The 20,572-nt window shown below is 41.3% G+C and overlaps 1 protein-coding gene across 1 annotated transcript in view; it reads right to left on the reverse strand.

Moving 5' to 3' along the window:
• The window catches only part of LOC115942550 (disabled homolog 1), a 1,065,325-nt gene that overhangs the window by 541,819 nt on the left and 502,934 nt on the right, over positions 1–20,572 (reverse strand). The window contains exon 3 of the mRNA XM_081818492.1: positions 17,920–17,993. The gene's annotated coding sequence lies outside the window, so the exon portion shown is untranslated. The remainder of the gene's footprint in view (positions 1–17,919; positions 17,994–20,572) is intronic.

Here is a 20,572-nt window from a genome sequence, read left to right on the forward strand (position 1 = left end):
TAAACTATCTTAATTTTCATAGACCTGCACAATCATAGAGTGGGAAGACCTCAAGAGAGTCATCTGGAACTTGTGTAAATTTCAAAACTCCTCATCTTGGTTATTTTTGAAAATGACGGAAGAGGAAATTTTATCACCTGCCACAAGAGCCCATTCTGGTGTTCAACAATGCTCACCTCAGAAAAATGCCTCTTAGAGCTAAGTGTTTCTGCTGGGAAAAAATGCAGGTCAATTGTTTCACCCAAAGGGCAGATAATATGGAGTCTATTTATATAAAAGTGACTGGGTAGCTTACTGAACAGAGACAGCAGAGGGTACTCTGACTTTGGAGTCCAAACAACAGGGTTCAAATGTCAGTGCTGGCACTTGCTGTCTGACCTCAGCGTAATACTTCGCTTACTTGAGCCCCATTTTCCCCATTTGGACAAAGGAGCCCTAGCCTCCAAGCATGCTAGGTACTCCACGTAAGGAGCAAGCAGTGAATACCAAATTGTGGTATGACAGTGGTACACTGTGCTCTTTTTAAGTACAGAAATATCCCATGTATTTGTTGGTGTGCTATTTTAATTTTAAAAAAATCTGAAATTTGGTTTATTAATATCTAGAGAGCAAGATCAATGGTTCAATTATTCAAATTGTGCGAAAAGACAAGTCTAGACAGCTCCAGGCCTGTGTGAATAGCAATAAGCAACTACATTTGGTCTTGCAAGGCTCCTATTGAAGGAATAATTATTATTGCACTTCAAAGAAAAGAATTTCTGAAAAGTAGAATATGAATGTGATGGTATGGAAATGAGCACAGGTCCTCCTGCATCAGATTTACCAAATACGTACGATGAAAATGGAGAAGAGGAAGACAAGTCAACTGTTTGCTTTGGCAGGGGTGGGGCTGGGGTGGGCCATGTAGCTCCTTATTGACACAAAACAGTCTTTTTTGGGGTGGGCAGGGGGAAGGAGTTGTTCAAACAAGAATTCCTCTGTAAATATCACATGAGAGAGAGAATTATTTGAAGATGAAACCTGGATTAAAATAGTTAGGGTTAGGCCCTAAGTATCCCCTTCACCATTCTTCTGACTAGTCAGAAAATCACAAGAGCGTCTTCAGCAAGAAAAGCTTGCACCAAAATATGTTTTCAACCCAGTGATGTCATTGACCCACTTTATTTTTTAACTAGCATATATTTAAAAAGAGCAAACAATATTCTCATTTTCAACTTCTGTAACTGATTAGGTTTTCCCGAGTTATATGCTTTTTATATTTTGAATATTTATCTTAATGAATTTTTATTTGCCAATAATTTATATTATAGCTAGAATGTTTATCTTTTGTAAATTTACATTTTCCCCGATGTTTGTAACAAATTTATGTTTTTGTATTTAAAGTATATTAAATAATTTAGTTTCTTTGAGCTTTTTATTTTATAAATTCTGTGCAATTTCAAAATAAAATATTAATAGTATGTAAAATAAATACTGAAATAACAGAATTATTATCTTGCTGCAGCATTGTAATCACTAAAATGGAGTTAGCCATTCTGAAATTAATAGGACATTAGGCAGGGAAATGTACTGGGACTCAAAGGGGGGGGGTCAACAGCCTAAATCAGCAGAAGAAAAGGGGTCTGACTTTTCTCTCACTCAAGACTGGTACCTTCCCTGCTTAATGTTAGCAGGATATAGGGCCTTCAGGTAGACCGTACTCAGACAGTGGCATCAGGAGAGCTGTCAGACTTATTGATCAGGGAAGTGGGACAATGTGATGTCAGGTATGACAAATATTCCACGATGGACTTCTAAGGGGACAACCTGCAGGGATAGGAGATGATGGTCTGGAAGTACATGGGAAATAGGGGGGCCAGGCACCTACTCTACCTAAATTACAGATCTGCTGTAAGGATGAAATATTAGGTCATCTCTGAGGGCTCCACATTACACACCAGGAATTGTTGTAAGAGGTGGTTAAATGTAGGACTGCATAGCTGTAGAACTCAGCGCAAATTATTTAACCTCGTGTGACTCAATTTTCTCATCTGTACAATGGTGTTAACAACAGGGCACATTGAACTAACACAACGGTAAAAAGAATTATGTGATTAATATATGTCAAGGGTTTAGAATCATCCCTGCTATGTGGTAGGAGTTCAGGATGCTATATGCCTCTCAAGCAAAGTGATTATTAGTATTATCATCTTAAACCTAAGAACTCAGCATATCCCAAGTGAGAGAGTGGTAAAATGAGTTTTAAAAATTATAGCATTTAACTGGCATTTTAAAAACAGAATTTTATAACTATAATACAAAACATCAGTTGAAAATATTAATTTATAAAAATATAAAAAGGAATACTATTCTGGTACAAATTATTAGCAGATAAGTTACTAAAAATAAGCTGTTATTAAAAAAAAAAAAGCCAGAAAAGTAAATCTTCTCTTAATGGTGTTTGTGCATAACTTGGTGTGAGTTTAGCATGAGGGACTTCTAGGTTAACATGGGATTAGCACAGCAGAGAAGAGATTTCCGAGTACTCTAGCAGCCTGGAAGCAAAAGGACGGGTGGTGGGTACTTAGCAGAGTGGAGGAAGTTAAGACCCGACTGTCTAGGGTGGGATGGGTAGGAGGCTTGAATGCCAACAATACTCACTAATTCAGCCAGGGGAGTCAGCACCTGGAAGGGAAAGGCAGAGGAAGGTGGAGGCAGAGCTGAAACAGTGGAGAGGAAAACTGGATGAGGGGGGTGGCAGAAAGGAAAATGAATTCTTAATTATAGTAAGAGGAAGCCAAGAGGTAATGCCTGAAATTGACAGCAACAGATGTGTGCTATTTAGAAATATGGAGTTAAATAGCAGCAGAAGAAGCTAAAATGATGGGTCTCAGAGCAGTGCGTGTGTAGAACCTAGGGGATTGCTATTTTTCAACAGGAGTTGTAGTTTTAAGCAAATAAAATATGTTTGATTAAACAATGCTTCTTATTACGGTCTTTTAGATAAGAGTACAGATATGATCAAAATAGGAAAGGTTAGTCATAAGTTTTTCCTAAAGCAGACAGCAATGACTCAGTAAAGGTGCCCTATCTGTATGTTTTGCGGTTAGAAATACTGTTCCCTAAACCAGGCTCAAAACTGTGAACCATGCATGCCAGGAACTGAGTCCCCCAGTCAAACTCTTTGTCTCTTCTGTTGTGGTTGCAGCCACGGAGCAAGATCTTGAGCAGCTGTGTCCTTGTGAGGCATGGGCCAGCCTAGGGATGGGGTGGGGTGGAGAAGTGACACTTTCCTAATACAGGGGCTGTCCAACCTGAGCCTGCATCAGAATCATCTGGAGGGCCTGTAAAAACAGGTGCGGTGCTGGGTGCCATCCCCAGAGTTTCTGCTTATGTGGGTCTGGGGCAGAGCCTGAGAATTTGCATTTCTAATAAGTGATCCCAGGTCCCAGGTCATGCTGATGCCATGGGTCCTGGGACCACACCTGGAGAACCACTGGCCCAGTACCAGAAAGCCAGTGTGCGGCAAGGGCAGGCTACATAGGATGGGCTGAGGGAAGAAGCCCGATCCTCGAAAGGGGTTTGAATAGGCTTTGTGCTGTGAGGCGAGGGACAGAGTGAGGAATCTAGGTGCCCTATATATTTCTAAGGCTGGCACTTGATGTCTTTTAATAATCTTTCTAGTGCAGCCCAACACTCCACTTTAAAGAAATGTCTGATTCTCACAATTCAAATAATATGTGCCCAGAATAGAGCTTACCGATGAAAGTCTGAAAAATAGATTCAATTATCCTTCTCCACTATTGACCTAAGCTGTGCCATTAGGGCAGCGAGAGAGGTTGCGTGAATCACACATATATTTTACCAGGTATCTAAGAAGAAAGAGAATGGGTACAGAGCAGCAGACCTCATCTGGGCAGAGGGAGAGGGAGAAAGAATTCCAAGCAGACTCCTCGCTGAGCACAGAGCCCGACATGTGGCTCAATCCCATGACCCTGAGATCATGGCCTGAGCCAAAATCAAGAGTCAGATGCTTAACTGACTGAGCCACCCAGGCTCCCTAAGATGATGCTTTCTTTTAAAAATGATTAGGCCATATAACATTTGTCAATATTCTTAATCAACATATTAATTTGCTTTATCAGTCAAAGCTTTCTGTTTCACCAAGGTCTACCGAGATCAGAATTGCAAATATAAACTTAAGGTGTGTCACGGTTAGGGAATTCTGGACCTGGAGCTAATTGAGGCAGTTTGTTCATAAAGGCAGAGAAAGGGAAAGTAAGGAGTGCCCAGCCCAACACCAGCTCTTTGAGGGAGATGGCTTACTGTTGACAGTCAGACTTTTAGGTCAATGGGGTGTGACCCTGGACAAGTTAACAAGAGCTTTGGTTATCTCATCTGTAAAGTGAAAATAATAGTGGTCCATACATCACAGTTAACATAGTATCTGGTACATGGTCTTGTGCTAAAAGGATATGAACTATAATAAGAGATAAAAACAAGCTCTTTGAAGTCAGATTAGGGTTCATATCTTGGCAGTCACCTAGTGGTGGTTCCCTTGGGCAAGTTATTGAAACTTTCTAAGGCGTAGTTGTATTAAAATAGGGATAATATTATATAATCTTTTAGGATTAGCCCAAGGATGAAATGAAAGCAAGTATGATAGTATGCATATCCCTTGGCAATATTAAGCACTTGGCAAATGAAATTATCACTACATATATGAAATCTAACTCTGATGAATACTAGTTTTCCTCATCTGTGAAAAGAGAACAACTATCTCCCCCATTCTCTTCCAGGTTTTGTTTGAGGCTGAAAGAAGATAATGAATGTGAACAAAATTTCTATTCATCCATTCACTCATTCAACAAGTATTTATTGCGCATCTTTTATGTGTCCAGATTATTCTGAGTGCCAGTAATACACTTGGAAACAAACAAGGATAGAATTCCTGCCCTCAGGGAGCTTTTATTTCTGCCGCTAGAGTGGAGGAGGGAAAGATGAGTACACAAACAAATACATGAAGTCAGGTAATGGAAAGGATTTAGGGAGAAGTAAGGCCAGGTGAAGAGGATGGGGCTGAGGTGGAGCAGCTGTGCTATTTTGTAGAAATGGTCAAGGAAGAAATAGTCAATAGGCGGCTTCACTTGAACAGAGACGTGAAGGACACAAAGGGGGAGCCAGGCAGGTGTTTGGAGGAAAGTCCAGGTGTGGGGACAGTCTAATATCCCTGGGATAGGAGCATGTCAGGGGTGTTCAAGATGCTGTAAGGAGCCCAGTTTGGCTGGAGCAGCTGAGGGAGGTGGAGTGAGCATACCCTGGATCACTTGGGAATTTATAGGCCATGTGGTATGTACTCAGTTGTGTCCCCTCAAATTCATACATGAAAGCCCCAAAGCTCAATGTGATGATATTAGGAGATAGGGCCTTTCTGGAGGTAATTAAGGTTAAATGAGGTCATAAGGGTTGAGCCCTAATCCAATAGGACTGGTGTCCTTATAAGAAGAGCTATCTGTGTGTACAGAGAGGAAGTGCCATGTGAGGACATAGAGAGAAGGCAGCCATCCACAAGCCAGGAAGAGAGCTCCCACCAGAAACCAAAGTAGCCAGCACCTTGATCTTGGATCTTCTAACCTCTACAACTTCAAGAAAATAAATGTCTGTTGTTTAAGCCACCCAGTCTGAGGTATTTTGTTATGGCAGCCCCAGGAAATTAAAAACCATGCCAAGACTTCCAGAAGGGCAGCCATTAGAAGGCTTTAAGTAAGGATGGGATGCTTGAAAGGACACTTTTGCTTGGGTGTGTTAAATATGAGGGCAAGGTTGGAAGCTCAGAAGAAAGGAGGTAGGAGGTTATTAAAATAATCCAGGAAAATGATGGTAGCTGCTCAGATCAGGGTGGTAGCAGTAGAGAATGGTGAGAAGGGGCTCAATTCTGAATGGAGGTTGAAGGTTGAGCCAGCTCAGCATGCTTGTGGATGGGATATGGAGTAGGAAAGAAGGGGGTGGGTCGTGTCAATGGTGACTCCAGGGTTTTTGGCTGAGCATCTGGAAGACCAGAGTTGTATGCACTAAGATGGGGAAGGCTGTGGAAGGAGTAGCTGGGGTGGATAACAAGAGTTTGATTATTCTTGAAGTTGGAGTTGCCTAGCCAACATCCAGTGGAAATATTTGGGGGTGCAGATGGAATCATGAGTTCTAAGTTCAGGAGAGTGAGAGGGTTAGAGATAGAAATGTGGAAAACATTAGCATATGGATGGCATTTGAAGCCATGAGATAGCATGATAAAATTTCTAAATAATAAAATGTTAAATATTTATAAGGATATGCATAAGTGAGTTGGGGTTTGGTATCTTTCAGTATTCAGTGTCTTTACAGCAATCCCACTTATAGTCTTTCTCCTCTGTACTTTACTAATAACATATCATGCCACTATAAAACGGGATAAGAGGGGGCAGGCACTTGGGTGGCTCAGTCAGTTAAGTGTCTGCCTTTGGCTCAGGTCATGATCTCAGGGTCCTGGGATCAAGTCCTGCATTAGGCTCCCTGCTCAGTGGGGAGTCTGCTTCTCCCTCTCTCTCTGTGCGCATTCTCTCTCTCAAATAAATAAATAAATAAATAAATCTTTTTTAAAAAATGGGATAAGAGGAGACATCTACTCTCTGTCAGTCCTTTGCAAATTGGGTATTTTACTCTTTCCATAAATAACAGGGATGTCCCAGTTGCCAAATCTATTGATAGGTTTGCTTATCAGTTATTCCACATTTAACTATGTGTTGAGTACTATGCTAGTAACTGGGGAAACAATGAAAAAGATTCACCAGCTTCAGTGAGTCATGCATTTTCAATACAGTGTGATAAGGGTGATGACAGAGATATGCGCAGGGAATCTTGGAATCTCTGGGGAGGGGGGCCTAAACTGCCTCCCTGGAGCCAGCAAAGGCTTCTTAGAGGAGGTGCCATCTGGTATGAGTTTGAGGCAAAGCGTTGGTATAGTGAGGTTGCAGGGCCAGCCTGAGCACCAGCACAGAGAGGAAAGGGCAGGTTGATGTGTGTTAGAACAACAGGAAGATCAGGAGTTTGGGGATACCAGGAGATGCAGGGGTGATCAACATAGGATGCTGGGACTTCAAATCCCTCTGTCTTCAAATTCCTTCTTATGGAACAAGGGGTTAAATTTCACCTTGGAGGGAGGAGGATGGGAGGGGCTACTGAATGGTTTTAACAGGGGAAGTGTTTGCAAATTAGTAATGAGGGTCAGAGTCATTTAAGGAAATAACCCCAAAGGGGGGAAATTTTTGTGTATGAAGGAATTTTCATGTATTACCAACAAAAGTGAAATATTGCAAGGAAATCGACCTTCAGCAATATGGAAATGACTAAATGAATTACAGTGGATCCACCCAATAATAGTCCATTTACTCGATGGAATATTACTCAGTTATTTAAAGTGATTGATATGAACAGTATCTTGCACCATAAGAAATGCTTATGATATTAGTGAAACAAACAAACCAGACTTTATATTTATATGTATAATCTGATAACAGTCATATAAAATACATCTACATAAAGACTGGGAGAAACACACCCAAATGATGGATCATGGTTATTTTTTGTTTGTTCTTTTCTCTTACTTCCCAACATCATGTAATATGTTTAGATTAGTTTTAAAATTAAAATTAATGAATATATAAACAATCAAAAAGTTGCTTACAAAAGCATGACATTTTGGTTACTTTTCATTAATAAAAACAATCTATCATGTGTGATAACTTTATTAGAGTTAAATGAGGAGATCCAACTCAGTGTTTGTATAATTTTCTTTGTACGCAGGACAGGTTTTCCGCAGTCCTGGGTGAGGAGTGTCAGAGACGTGGCTGGGACCTGCTGAGAAAGCGCATCCTCTGAGAGGGTGAGCCAGCCACACTCTGCTCCAGACTCTGGCACACAAACCATTCCTTTCTTGGTGCTCTCCGTTTCGGTCTGGCACAAATACTGCTCTCGTTACAACTCAGCTTAGTTTTGACCTCATCTCCATAATCTGCCGTGCCGAAGGGTGGGGGCAACAGTTCAGGACTGTCTCCCATTTTCTGATCCACAGGGATTAAAGATACAGCTCCTCCTCTGGAGGAATCTGCCTAGTCCCTGAGGAAGACACCAAAGCAGGTAGGGAATGGGCTTCTGGAAGGGGTCTGATAGGTAGGAGTCCACCATATGGTAAAGGCAGGATAGGACATTCCAGGTAGAAGAAAATAATTACAGGCCCGTGCATGCATGCGTGCGCCCGTGTGTCTGCTGAAAGGTGGGAATGGCAGAGAGAGGAGATTCTACAGATAAATTTGAGAAGTTAGGACAGGGCCAGATTATGAAGACCTTTAAAGTCTCCATTAAGGCACGTTTCCAATTCCACTTGGCAAAGGAGAGCCACTGACAAGTTTTCAGCAGAGGAGTGCCCTTTTTATCTCTGTAGTTAGCAGGTTACTCAGAGAGTGATGCAAAAGAGGGTTTGGAAGGAGTGAGACTAAAGGCTAAGCACTTATGATACTCATAAAACAATGTGACCTTGAGCAAAGGCAATGGCAGCTGAGAGTCATGCTTTCATTGAACGAATACCTTCTCAGCATCTGCTATGAGCCACCCATTGTGCTAGGCACTGGGGATGTACTGCAAAAGGGGAGACAGACAGGTCCCTGCCCTCAGGGAGCTTATAGTATAATGCATTGGAGAGGGAAGGAAATGTTTCAGTATATTTCAGAGACAGAATCGAGCTGTACTTTCAACATTCCCTTCAGTGCTGAAAGGATGAACTCTACAAAGTCCAGCAGAAATCACACTCGATAGGCCATCTTTCCAAAGCCTACAACATTCATTCTTCTAATTGCAGCTAGAAGAAAGTCCCCATAAATACACTGGAAAAGACAGGCATGGAGGGCATGGGCTTTCTCCCTGGCACGTGAGGTCTGACGTTCTTGGTTTGAGTAGTTCCATCAAGGGCCACGGTAGGTCTGCAGAAGCATGAGAGGGAAGGAGTAGAGGCTCGTCGGCAAAAGGAGAAGAATGGAGAAGCATGTCACATGAGGTTCAGGCTCAGCTCTGCGTAGCATTTGCTACGTGATTTAACACAAGTTACTACCTCGCTTGGAGACTCAAGTTCCTCATCTGTCAAAAAGGAAATGGCATGGGGCGCCTGGGTGGCTCAGTTGGTTAAGCGACTGCCTTTGGCTCAGGTCATGATCCTGGAGTCCCGGGATCGAGTCCCGCATCGGGCTCCCTGCTCGGCAGGGAGTCTGCTTCTCCCTCTGACCCTCCTCCCTCTCATGCTCTCTGTCTCTCATTCTCTCTCTCTCAAATAAAAAAAAAAAAAAAAAGGAAATGGCAGTAGATAATCTCTGAGATCCCTTCTAGCCCTAGAATGTCCTGATGCCACTTTTTTTTTCTTAAAATTTCTAAATGAAGGAGTATGTTTCCAGGAATGTAATGCCCTCTTATTCATGTTTTTTTTATTTGACTGTATAACACCAACTTATATTTCTATAACTATTTATACTTTACCAAATATTTTCACCTGTATATTACCACTTGCTTGTCACAGTCACCTCTGACTCCCATTTTTACAGGTGAGGGGATTGTGGCTGCATGAGCAAGAGAGGAAAGAGACAGAGGAAACCAAATCCACACAGACAAGTGGCAAAGTGAACATTAAGTCAGGTTTTTAGTTCCAAAGTGGTTCTTCTATCCACTTCAAAAAGCTCAATGCATTAACCCGAGAGCCTATTCCCCTGTTCCAATCAATCCATGTTTAGGATTTAACAACTCAAACAGGATGTTAGGTAAGTCAAATTGGTTCAGCACCAAGAACTCACTAAAAGAGAAGAATGACTACATTTTATTGAACCTAATCTGTAAGCCATCTGGAAGCCATTACCTTCAATGGGACACCCAGAACTAGTGTCCCCAGTTAAGAGATGCTGATAAATAAAGACACCAGCATTTCAGGAACATTAAAACTGCGTGTTAAACACAGAAAGGTGAAAATCTAGGGGCACACAAGCTCTGGATGGTCTTTTTATTTCCCCTGGTAATGTTCACAGGAAGATACATGCTTGGCCTCAACAAAATTGGCTGTCAAATAAAATTCCTATAGAAATTTCCTTTAAGAGAATCATCTTGCAGCAAATTTAGATACTCTCACAATATTTGGTGCCTAGGTAGATTAATCCTGATGACTTGCATTCAAACTCATTCCTGGCATTAGTGAGTTTCACTAAACTATGAATGTGAGTTTTAATTTTCTCATCCCTAGACATGAAAAGAATTTCTTCTAAGGTTGCTACAGGGGTAAAACTAGCAACACGAGGCCTGAGGGGAGAGGCAGGGTAGATGGGGAAGGGTGAGTTCACTGCAGAAGAGCCAGCCAGCAGAGTTTTCTGCTTTACCTAAGACTTGGTCTCATTCCCTCTCCCGACATTCTGACATTCTTACACTGGCTTCCCTGGGGATGTATCCCAAAGTTGAGTGGTGTAACTCTCTCCCAGTTCCCTCTCTGTGTGGTTCAGTCCATCCTGGATGATCTCTGAAGAATACATGTGTGAGGCCCATTTGTCTACCATCTGTTCAGAAGAGATCTTGTGAAAGTCTGTTTGTACCCAAATTTTCTTCTCTACCTTATTATCACTATCTATCACCCCTCCTTCTCTCCAAGAAATCTTTAGGGAGCATCTACTCAATTGTAGGCTCTGAAGGTTAGGGAAATAGTGGGCAGATCACAGATTTCAGCCTGTCTGGGTTCAATGATTTCTTTTTTAATTCTTAGAGTTAGAGGTTAGAAATAAAGATTTGGAAAAAATAAAAAGTCCAAAAAACCATGCACCTGGCACCATAGAACATAAAGAGTAAGAAAAGAATGCAAACAGACAAGTATGCACACCATGTTAAGTGATTTCATAAAGAATTTCCCCATTCCCCAAAGGAGGCAGACATGTTCACACAGGATTGTTGCTGGTCTTCTTCACCCATGGGAAACTGATTCCCTAACCCTTAGGGGTCTACTCTGACGTAACTTGTCCCAAGCAGTGGGGGCCTGGGGTTGACCAGATGCCCTGGCGGCCTCATTATGTTTTCTTGTGCCACTCTGAAATAACAAGATCCCCTTCCACAGGCCTCCCTCTATTATAGTTCTTTGCTCTTGGTCTGTGCTTATTATACATCCACTCCCTCCCTCCAGCCCCTGATCTCTTATCAACCCTCGGTGTCTTCTGGTGCAAATTCATTTTCTCCCCAACACTAAAAATAAGAATCCTCATGTTACAACTCCATCCGTTGCCTGCAGATAACATTCAGCTCTTCACATGCAGGCAGACCTTCTCCAGCTGTGCCAATTGAATCCTGTTCTGTTGCTTCATTCATTTTGAATAGGATACCTTTGGCAGGTGAGGTGTTATGAACATCAACATGTTAAATCTCTGGTAAAGTAATTCTCCTGCTCATTTTTTTCTCCATTTCATTTTGTCCAGGATGCTGTCATAATGTCTACGATATTCCCAGACTTTCCCCTTGAGTTCCTTGGCAATTCATTAACACATGCACCCATCCAACAAACACTTGCTTGAGGACCCACCATGGCCAGTCATGGCGTTATAGCACTCCTTTGATCCTCATGAGAAGGCAGGGTGTGTGTGCATGAGTGTGTTTGTGCATGCGTGTGCACACATGCAGCGAGGGGGAGGGTAAGCCAGCTACTTCTTCAACTTTGGCTGTTGTTCAATGATAAATGTGTGCAGGGGAGCAGGATGAGGGATGGCCACAAATGTGGCTTTCAGCTGTCACACACATCCTCCACGTCTTTCTGTGGCAGCCACATACCTGCCAATTACAGAGGTTTTTCTAACCGTTCAGGTTTGTGAGCTCATAATTTGTTGCCCATGCTGCACTGAAGAATAGGATGGTCCCAGAGTCATCTGTCCCACTCACATGGAAAGCCTCCTCTGCCAGAGAGGACAGAGAGGCTTTTTCTTTGAATGGATATCTACGTTATCCATTCATAACAGTTTCATTTGTAGGTTCTTGATTTTATCACTTGGTTGTGTCACTTTTTAAAACTCGCTTCATTATAACTTTGAGCTCCTTTTTGCAGTCATCTTGATAATAAGTTGTTCTGTCCTGTTCCACTTTTTGCATTTGATTTTTATTGGTTTTAAACTCTGGTTCAAACAAGAGAAATTTTTAGTCATTCTTTCATATTTAAGTGTTTTGCCCTTTTTGGTTGGCTCTGTAATATTTTTTATAAGTGATTTTGATCTATATACCCATCTTAAAAGGAACCACTGTTCACTCAATTTCTTCAACCGAAATCTTCAAGAAACAATTTAGACAAAAAGTTACCATGGTAGACCCTGAATAGTATAAGAATTTAGGTTACAGCTATTTCAAGGTATTTATTTTCATTAAAAAATAAGAGTGCCCTGATTGGCTGCTGTCTTGTGAATTTTATGGTTCAATATCTGATCATAATTGGCATTTCATTAACCTATGTGTGAGTTAATCTGAGACTGGGAAAACAGATATCAAGAACAAAGGGCCTCAAACATCCAGAGCTGCTCAGGAATCACTGGACTCACAGGGGGCCTGAGAACAGGCAGTTCAGGTATTAGTAGACCTATTTTACAGCTGAAGAAACTGAGGCCCTCAGAACTACATAACAAGCAGACTCGTCAGCCCCCTGTGGCGGCAGAAGACGAGCACAGATGTTTCAATTCTAAATTCTGTGCTTCCCTCCCACTATATCACACTGTGCCTTGTAAACATTCAGAATCAAGGTTTTGTCTTCACAAGGCATGAGGAGGATGAAGAGGAGCTGGGTCTGAGGAAATGGAATGGCTAGGACAGCCTCTCTAGTACATTCATATTTATAGGGTTAATTTCATGAAAAGTCTGATTCTGAAGCTTCAAAAGGTGAGAAACCAGAGAGGAAAAAAACTTCAGTGGGTGAGATCACAGCAATGAGTTTATGCAAGCATTTCAAGTTGAGAGGGGCAGAAATCCTAAGGAGAAAGTGAGATAGACCCTGGGCTGAAAAACAACATTTTTGGCTTACAAACTTAATTTCTTTTGGGTCATATCACAGAAAGAGGAATGGTGGCTGGGAGGTAGAACAGGAAAGGGCAGCTTAGGAGCTGCTGTATCAGGTGGGGATCAACCACAGAAGCAGAAACAAGTACTGGTAGATAGACACACATACCCAAACCCATATATAATCTTCTAGTGCTTGGTTCTGTTCTTCTGATAAATAAATACTATATATATATATATATATATAGGATATATACTATTTATAATATTATATATGTAAAATAAATATATATGTATTATTTATTTAAAGAGGAATTTGACCTTAAGCAATTGTGGGAACTGGTTAAGCAGTCTGTATGTCTGCTGGATCATGTCTGATGCTAGAGCTTGAAGTCCACTGGGCAGGCAGTTAGGAAAAAAAGACGGATATAAATAATGGGGAGAATCAGGAGCAGCCTGGAACCCATAAGCTTGTGCTGAAACTCCATGAAAACTAACTGGAGCCTTGGCTTTCACTGCTTCCCAGCTTGTCAATGTAGATGAGCTGCTGCAGCCAGGGCCTTTTCTCAAGTAGCTAAACACACATCTGGATGAGGAGTTGGAGGAGCCGGAGGAGGATCTGGGGAAAAGGGAGAGCAGTCGCGGGCCCAGATGCAGCTTTGTGCCGACAAGCTGAGTCAGCAGATCGGCAACCATACATGCACTGCAGAGGGCTGCGGCTTCCCTTCTATCCTCCAGTGTCCCAAGAATCTGCCCCGTGTTCCACCCTACCTGGAAACATACAGGAAACTGAATTCTGAGTAAGGCAACTCAATTCAGACACACTGGCATATTACAAACCACCATACTATCTGGAAGGAATATTGTATCTGGGGCAGGGTTGACTTAGATGCTCTCCAGATGCCCAGCAGAAGCTCAGGGAGCCCAACAGGCCTTCTGACTGTTCGGCACCCAGGTCACTGTCTGGCCACGGAAGGCTTCCTGTGCACCCACACGTTTAGCTGCTTTCAATGCCTTCATCACTAGGGATGTCCATTTTCTAAACCCAGCCCAAGAATGGGAGAGTGTCTTTCTAGCGTCTCCCTTCCTTGTTGCAAAGATCAACACTTCTGCTTTTTACATTTCAAGGATTTATATATATCCTGATATATTATTATAAGCAACAGCTGCTAACATTCATTGACAATATATAATGTACCAGACTCTCTCACATTCACTCTCTCATTAAATTCTTATAATGATCTTGTAGGAAAAGTATTGTTACCTTAAATTTACTAATGTGAAAATTCAAGCTTAAAGAAGTGGATTTGTTCGATGTCAGACAGCTGTTATCTGTTGGAGCAGAGATTCCAATCTAAGACATTCGGTTTTGGAAAGCAACATGACCACCATAAAAAATACCAGATACAGAAAGCTGCCATGTGGTTAAGAAGGCATTCAAAGTTTTTACAGTTGAACCCCCTAGTATCAAGAATCTCCTATGTCCAACTAAGTTGAAGGATGTGTGATTTTTTTTTTTAATTTTATTGTATTATGTTATGTTAGTCCCCATACAGTACATCATTAGTTTTTGATGTAGTGTTCCATGATTCATTATTTGCATATAACACCCAGTGCTCCATTCAATATGTGCCCTCTTTAATACCCAGAAGAGGAAAAGTAGAAGGGTAAATAGAATCTGAGAAAATAAAACAAACAAGGAGGCAAACAGGAGGCACCAAAGAGATGAATTCACAAAGGAAGATAAAAAGGAAGAAAACTAGTATGAAAAAAATTTCCTGTCTTATTACTGTCTCACTATGATGACATGATGGCTGTAAATGAATTCAAATGGACACATGTAGTTAACACAATAAATAGCCAATAGCTCAGTTATGTCAACTGGTGGCTTTCAAGCAGTTTTAAAAGCTAAGTGGCATAAAAGCTCCAAAGAACACCAAGGAATGGGGACAGTAGTTTTAGCAGTTATTCAGAATTGTGTCCCTGGAGATGCCTTCTTGCATGCTCGGGATGAGTCACTGCAGGCCTGGCTAATGAAAATAGGCAGGCAGTCCTTCAAGTCTACTTCCAGGAGACCACAATAGCACAGAAGCCTTGGAAAATCACTGACTGCATGCTGGGGTACAAAACTCTGGTTGCCGAGGAAATGTAACAGGCCAAGTGTGCAGCTCTCAAATCAGCATCTGCAATGTGCAGCTGAGTGGCTCTGGTTTCGTGTGGCTGGGAGCAGCTGCTTGGTGCAATGCCCAGACTCAAACCCCTGCTCACCCAGCACAGTGTTGCTCATCCTCTGAGGCATCTTCCCTCTCAGCACTGACTCCAGCATTGCTCTTCTGGCCTTTTTGTCTGGTCTGTATGATCATTGTTTACCTCTCTGAGCTCCTTAAGCAGAAGGTCTGTATCCTGCATTTTCCCACATTTCTATTAACGACATTACAAGCACCTCGGGAACGCTCTACAGCTCAGTCACTGGGCTGCTCACTCTTCAAAGTGCACGGCCCCCAACTATGTGAAAGCCTGGAGTTCCTTCCTTTCCAAGGTCTCTCAAAGTTCTCTGTTCTTCTCTGTTTCCATTGACCCTGCCCTCGTTTATCTTCTCATCATCTCTTTCTAGGAATAGATGAATAATCTTCAAACATCTCTTCCACCACCTTCAAAGCATGATTTGTCTTTGTTTCAAAGGGACAGGACGTTCTTGAATTGGAGACATGGTACTTAGGACTGCTCCCAGAGGTGAACATCCAGGCCTCCAACTCCCTCCAAAGCTATGCTTCACTTTTTTTTTTTTTTTTTTTTTTAACACCATGTGAACGGTTTCTCCCCAAAGCAGTGCTTCCTTCTTTGGCCTGTTGATTCACCCTCCCCAAATGAACAAGCCAGAAGAATCCTGCAGAGCCCTTCAACTTTGACCCACATAGGAACATAGTTCACTGAGCAACCCCTGTGTTTAAAAAGCAAGACTTTTAAAACAACAAAACATACCAATAGGTGATATGGCTACTACACACCCATATATTTCCACCCTTCAAAGCTCTTTTGGATACACGGTCCTTAACAATCAGAGAAGATGGATATCATTGTTCCCATTGTATAAATAATACAACAGAGGCTTGGAGCATGATGGCTTGTGCCACATCTCACAGCTGGTTGGTAGCAGAGTTCAAGAATAAAACCTTGAATTCCCAGTGTAGGGAAGGCACACATCTGAGAAAGCTTTTACTCCATTAATCTGAGTGTTTACTGATTTTAAACTTTTAAGTCATCACATATCTATATATTTTCAACCTCTGTCTATAGGCAGAATGCATTAGAGAGATTTGTTAGACAGGCAATCTAGAAAAGATGACTGTTTTCAGAAGCTACTGCTCCCCAGTTCTCCTTAGGTAGAAAACCTTAATTTGTCTTTCCAAATTCACTCCACCTCAGAGAATAGCTTTGTGGATGGAAAAGCAATAATAAAAGACCAAACTCAGTCCAGCTGCAAATGATCAGCCTCTTCTCTCCATTGTGGTAAATTACAGGCTTCCCTCAGGTCCGAGGTTGCTTACGTGCCTGGTGAGCTGGTCTGAATAACTTGGCCAACTACAGGGGAGAGTGCCCCCCCTTCATCCCAGCCCCCATTTCTCATTTAACTCTACTCATTAGAGGAGGCTGGGGCACAAGCCAGGTTAACATGTCAATAAGTCACCAAGGAAATGCAAAAATTGACAGCTGAGGAATCCCAGCTCCCAGCCTTCTCTGCTACAGAAACCCTCACAAAACAGGTTTCTCAGCCTCCTTGTCAGGTCACTTAAATGAGTAGTGACATTTGAGTCCCAGAGAGTAATTAATTCCCTCTGTCTCCAATAGCACCTCATATTTTTAATGAATTTTTACAAGTCTCAGATCCTCCAGCTTCCCAGCTCCCTCCCGAGTCCCATTGTTCCCGAAGGTCCCATAACGAATAGCTCCCACTCCTATTTGCCTTGCAAACTCACATAAACTGGAAATGATAAATACATTATCTGGGCTTTTTAATGGACCATTGTTTAATTTTCAATGCTTGTCTGGTTGGGGAAGAGATGAATATTACCTTGTGGAGAATAAGATTTCTATTCCATTTAAGAGGGGGCTGGGGGTAATCTATGGCAGGAAAACAACACTCTGTTCATCCTAATAGGCAGTGCTAATTAAAAGTGTTCAGAAGGGACATCCATCTACCAGTCTGTGATTCATTCAGCATTATCCCTGGTAAACAAGAAATAGATACTGCAATGAATGCTTCTAATTTGTCAAAAGAATAGGCATTTTCAATTGTGCCTTCTTGGCTCCCTGTATGAAGTAGGGGTTTCAGTGTTGCCATCATTTAAAAGTTTAGGACCTCAAAATAACAGTACTTGCTCCTCAAGCTTGTAAATCTCCAAGTCTGTTTTCTATGTAGAAATATTTATCTTACATATGGTTTGACTTCAGTCTCAACAATTGAGAACGGTTCCTTCTGTTGGTAAATATATTAAAACAGAGGGCATTTGAGGAGAGCTAATATAGTTGTGTTTAAAATCAAACCAATTTGAGACCACCTACTGGGAGAGGCAAAAAATCCAGACAGGAAAACTTGAGACTCCTAATGATGCTTACTAGGTGCTTAAAGAAAAGAAGAAAGGGAATCCATATTCCCTTTCTCTAACCGCAAACACAAAGTAGACCAGAGAAAAGCCACCCTAAGCTGCTATTCCCAAAGGCTCCATAAGCCCTCCAGGGGGTTTTAAGGAGGAACACAAAACACAAAAACCATCACTTGAAGAGGACTCAGACACATTTGTGAACCATCTTCCCAGAGAGGAAGATTTCTCTGATACCAGCGAGAGTCAACCAGCCTCAAATATTTACCTTTGTGTTGTGCAAAAGAGTCCCTCACTCATGAAGATTTAGAGCCAGGGTTCACCACCATGTCTTGCTGGATGCTGAAAACAAATAAAGCAAGATGTTTAAAAAAGTAAACAATCATTTAATGGTCTTGTTTTTCTACCCTCTCTTTCATTTAAGAAACATTTACTAACTTCCTATGATATACCAGGCACTGGAAATACAGAGGGGGATAAAACAAAGACACCACCACCAACAAAAGAAACCCACAAAGACAGCCCATTTTAAGTACTCTGCAAGAGGGGGTACACAATGCCTCTAAGGATCAGGATATATGTGTGTGTGTCAGTGGGTGTCTCTTCCCCAGGAACATGCATGTACACGTTCACATGCATATCTACACATACACAGTAGTGTGTAGGAAATTTTTTTTTTAAGATTTTATTTATCTGAGAGAGAGCATGAGACAGGGAAGGGCCAGAAGGAGAAGCAGACTCCCCACTGAGCAGGGAGCCCAATGCTGGGCTGGATCCTGGGACTCTGAGATCATGACCTGAGCCGAAGGCAGCCGCTTAACCGACTGAACCACCCTGGTACCCTGTGTGTAGGAATTTTTAAAGAACTTCTCCAATTTGTAATTCATCTGACTCTCTTAAAGGCTTGAGCTCTGCCTTGAGATCAGTAAAGAAGAGGGCACGGAGAAAATGTCAATTGTCTTGAAAGTGATCATAGCCTTTAATCTGTAATTCACCTTTAGGATTCCTTCTCAAGGAAACAATCATGAATGCAGGCCAATATTTATGCACACAGATTATCATCACAATGTTATTCGTAAGAGGGAAACAACCCATATAGGAAATGATAAAGTGAATGTTACTTATTTCTACATGGAAGAATATTATGCACATATAAAAATAATTTAAAAAATTTTCAGGATATGAGAAAATATGTATAATAAAATTATAAAATTTGAGTGCATCCATGTAGAAGTTGGTTTTAAAAAATATACCAACTGTTGGGGCGCCTGAGTGGCTCAGTCGTTAAGCGTCTGCCTTCGGCTCAGGTCATGATCCCGGGGTCCTGGAATCAAGCCCCGCGTCAGGCTCCCTGCTCAGCAGGGAGTCTGCTTCTCCCTCTCCCATTCCCCCTGCTTGTATTTCCTCTCTCGCTGTGTCTCTCTCTGTCAAATAAATAAATAAATAAAATCTTAATAAAAAAAAAATATACCAACTGTTAACAGTGGCTCTCTGTAGCATGATTGTAGGTTATTTTTCTCTTGTCTTTACGCTTTCCAACTTTTCTACAAAGATCATGCATTATTTTCTAGACAGTAAGTAAACATACAAATAGAAGTTTCAGGTGCAACATCGCCATTTCTGTGTCACTTCTCCTGCATGCCCCTATTAAATGGAAGACTCCATGCTCTCCAGCACCAATTCCAATCTGCAGGTAACACTGCACTGGGATTGTCCATTTCCACCTCTGCCTCTCTCTAGCCTTAGTAACCCTTATTTCAAGTTCATGGTCACCACTTAATGTTTGCTGCATAAAAGAATGAATGACTGTATGAATGAATGAATGAAGACTTAATAAATGGAACCAACTTGACGAAAATTACATTAAGAAAAGTGTTCATTCAAAATAATTGGTGACAATAAAAGTTAAGTTCCATATGGATTCACAGAAGATAGAAGAAGATGGAAAGCAGAGAATCATTTTTAAGGGAAGACAGTGAAACTGAAAAAAAAAAAGAGAGAGAAACTCAACATAATGGAATATCACAGCCTACTGATCTTCCAATATATTCCAAGACCAAGAATCTGCTTAAGGCAGGAATATTTATCTAGTAACAACATCCCATTATGGCAACTATTTTACATGTTTGGACTTACATGTACATACACTAAGTAGATACTTGTTATTAGTTTTAATCAGCAAGGGCTGGCTGACTCCCTACTCAAAGAAAATGAAAGCTAAAGGATAGATTATTGTAATGTTTTATACAAATTCAATTTAGTTTACTCATAAAACTAGTGAAACAGACCCAGGATATTAAGTTATAGTTATATTTTTTTCTGGAGGTAGATCTGGTTTGAATCTCATCTCTCTTTTATGAGATGGAAAATCTTGGACAAGTTATTTGACCTCTGTCAGGCTCAGTTTTCTTACATATAAAATGGGATAATAATAACACCAACCTGGTAGGGTTATTGAAGGAAACAAAATGAGAGAAAGCATGACATTCAAAATAGACTTCAAGCTCGAACCTGGAGCTTTTTAAAATTTTTTGTTTATTTATTTTTTTATTATGTTATGTTAATCACCATACATTACATCATTAGTTTTTGATGTAGTGTTCCATGATTCATTGTTTACGTATAATACCCAGTGCTCCATTCAGTACGTGCCCCCTCTTTAATACCCATCACCAGGCTAACCCGTCCCCCCACACCCCTCCCCTCTAGAACCCTCAGTTTGTTTCTCAGAGTCCATAGTCTCTCATGGTTCGTCTCACCCTCCGATATCCCCCCCTTCATTTTTCCCTTCCTAGTATCTTCTTTTTTTTTTTTTTTTTTAACATATACTGTATTATTTGTTTCAGAGGTACAGGTCTGTGATTCAACAGTCTTACGCAAGTCACAGCACTCACCATAGCACATACCCTCCCCAATGTCTA

This window comes from Leptonychotes weddellii, chromosome 4 (genome assembly GCF_054177405.1).
Source record: "Leptonychotes weddellii isolate Sample4059 chromosome 4, ASM5417740v2, whole genome shotgun sequence".
NCBI classification, from domain to species: Eukaryota; Metazoa; Chordata; class Mammalia; order Carnivora; family Phocidae; genus Leptonychotes; species Leptonychotes weddellii.